This window comes from Zophobas morio, unplaced genomic scaffold, assembly GCF_036711695.1.
Source record: "Zophobas morio isolate AGI-343-1 ecotype UQ-CSIRO unplaced genomic scaffold, CSIRO_AGI_Zmor_V1 ptg000014l, whole genome shotgun sequence".
Taxonomy (NCBI): Eukaryota; Metazoa; Arthropoda; class Insecta; order Coleoptera; family Tenebrionidae; genus Zophobas; species Zophobas morio.
The window spans coordinates 1,226,577-1,229,604 of NW_026972119.1; positions in this window are offsets into that span (position 1 = coordinate 1,226,577).

Genomic DNA, 3,028 nt, shown 5'->3' on the forward strand with positions numbered 1-3,028 from the left:
TAATTTCTAATTTCACTTTGACATTTGAATTTTGCATGGATAATGAAAATACGCGATCGCCGAACTTCGACAGTACGACGGAACACTTCGCGACAATTCGGATCGGGCGCGAATTTCAAAATACGATTTTTAAAACCTTTTTACAGTGAATGAGCGCGATGCAACGATTTGAAAAAAATACTGGCCGATAGCCCTCTTCGACCTCCACAAAGCCATCACTCAATAATAGCTTTAAAGTGATCTGGGGAGATATTATAAAATAAAAACCAATTCGCATGTTAATTCCCTATATCCAGACTTGGATGCGGCACCCTGTAGATGATGTTGTAAGGGATTTCTATTCTAACATTGTTATGTACACGGACGATTTAAAAATCTTGATAACCGTCTCCAGCATCAATGAATCTAATTTTATCCCCATGAACTTTGATAAATGCTTCATTATATCATTTTCTAACAAAAGTGCACAAATAATGTATCAGTATAATCTTAGTAACCGTGACCCTCAAAATAGCCCCGACAATATAGCCCAGCGACAATATAGCTCCCAACAAAACAGCTCCGTTACAAAATAGCTTAGCGACAAAATAGCTCCCGACAAAACAACCCCGTTAAATTAACTCGATATGCAATTTTTGTAGACAGAAAAATAAATTATTATTAATTTTTATTTCACAAATTATAACTGCTGATTGAGAAAACCACAGAACATTATTTAGAAATAATTAATTCCTACAAAATGATAATTTATAATTCAAATGGTATACCTAATATTATAAAAAAATTGTGCTGGACGACATCCATTGTGTACCAGTGATGTCGCGAAAGATGTTCAATAATGCATGGAAAATAATCCATCCAATAACTTCGTTGAGGCATATCTCGCAAGAAGTTGGATTGTCCTTACTCCTTGGGTTCATGTTCCATAAAATTTTGAAAAAAATCTCCTTTTTACGTATAAACTCCATGCCTATCATGAACTTTTGTGGACTGATGATAACTGGGTGGACGTAACATTCTTCTCAGGTGAAGGTTAGTTTAATCTCTCAGGTACAGAGCTTGAGTCGATCTGAGTCACAGTTGAAAGTTTTATTTTTGACGTTATGTTTATTCCCAAGATATGATATGTTCAAACTGTGTTTGATTGCTAAAAATCCACATGTCTTTTATGTGAAACGCCACTTCATTCTGTTAAAATTGGCGTATGGTACAGCCCCGTAGCTACGGGGGGCAAGATGGGGCTGACCTCCCCCCTAGCAGTTGTGGTTGCCCCCCCCCCCGGAAGACTTGCACATTATAAATTTCAAATTAGTAATAAAATTTCAATATAATACCGATTGCTAGCCCCACCCGCGCGCCTTTTATTTTCTTACAAGGTATGTTATTTGGCAATGTCACCCTAAAGTTGATGTTGACCATATAAAAAAATGAACTCTCATGTCACATTTTATTCTATAGCCTACTACTAAACATACAAAAATAAATAAATAAACTCAAACAAATTGGTTGTAATATACCTAGTGTTGTTCGCCACTGCACGAATTTTTCTATGGAGTACAGCTGTTTGTGAATCTACATTCTCTGTTTTAACCAGAATAGATCGCCCGGCGCAACCAATGATGCATCAAAGATTGGTAAACTTGATTTTTCTGGCTTTTGAGAAGTACCGTACCAATTCTTTGGATAGGTTTTTACGAAAATTTAATAGCGTAAAAAATCGACGTTTACAATTATTTTAATGCTCTTTCAAATGTAAAAACTGAGAAAAAATAAAGTAGTTATCTGAGTGTATTATTAAAATATATATACATATTTACATGCAGCCCCCCTCTGTCGATAAACTTGCCCCCCCTGAATAAATTTTCTAGCTACGGGGCTGGTAAGGTATGCAATGAGATGGAGCATTGGACTCATATTCTTTCAGAAAACTGTAACAGCACATGATTTCGAAACATTATCCTAACTGCTTTCGTTTAATAGTTGCATATGATGAAGAACTCCAAAAGACGTGTCAATCTATGTACACCGGAGAATGGACACCATTTCCAACTGTTTATTTAGCTTCGTTTTCACTTTTTTTTAGCAAAAGTATGCAATTTTTTAACCATGTTCAACAGACAATAGCTAATAAATAATTTATGTTGGTATGCAACCAACATACACATGTGCATAATTAAAAAATATATCCGAAACCTAGAAGACATGCCTACGTTCAAAATCTCGTTGCATTCTTTGATCTAAATAATTAATGAACGCACGGTACACAATTTGACAACAATCGGCCGGTACTTCCGGAGATTATCTGTCTAATAACAATCGGGTCGGCAGACAGACGGACCGACAGATAGACAGAAAGGGTAGACCTATTTTTTCGTGCTCTAAGGGCCGGTTGCATTAACGCAAATCAAATTTAATCTCTGATTAAGAACAATTGTAACTATGATAATAACAATCGTTACTATAGAGTTAATCAGAGATTAAATTTGATTTGCGTTTATGCAACCGGCCCTAGGAGTCATAAAAAGTCGAGAAAACGGAAAAATAGAGAGTTGGCCGACGGACTCGAATAGGCCTTTTCACGAAAAATATGTTCAGTGGCGTATGCGCGGTTTTTGACAACAAAAGTCGGCAAACACAACAAACGAGTATGACAGTTGTAACTTTGTTTGCTGTTATTTAACTCGAACTAGTATATTTATTACATAAACTACTTCAATAAACATTATAAAATGACAGAAGTAACAATAGGAATGAATTTATTACGAAATGTTGCAACAGAAACATATGTTTTTGGTAACTGTAGAACAGACATGACTTTTAATCCAAGCCTGCCCAGATTACAAATTGAGAGAATCGCACGATGACAATAATTGTGATTGATAAAGAACCGCTTAGCTTAGTTTGTAAAACATAACTACCCACCGTTCAATCAATTCTACCTACTTTTTCCCTTTAACTGGAAGGCCCTAACATTGAACCATCGTTTCCATTGTGTAACACTATAGGCCTGAATTACTTTTTTTTACAA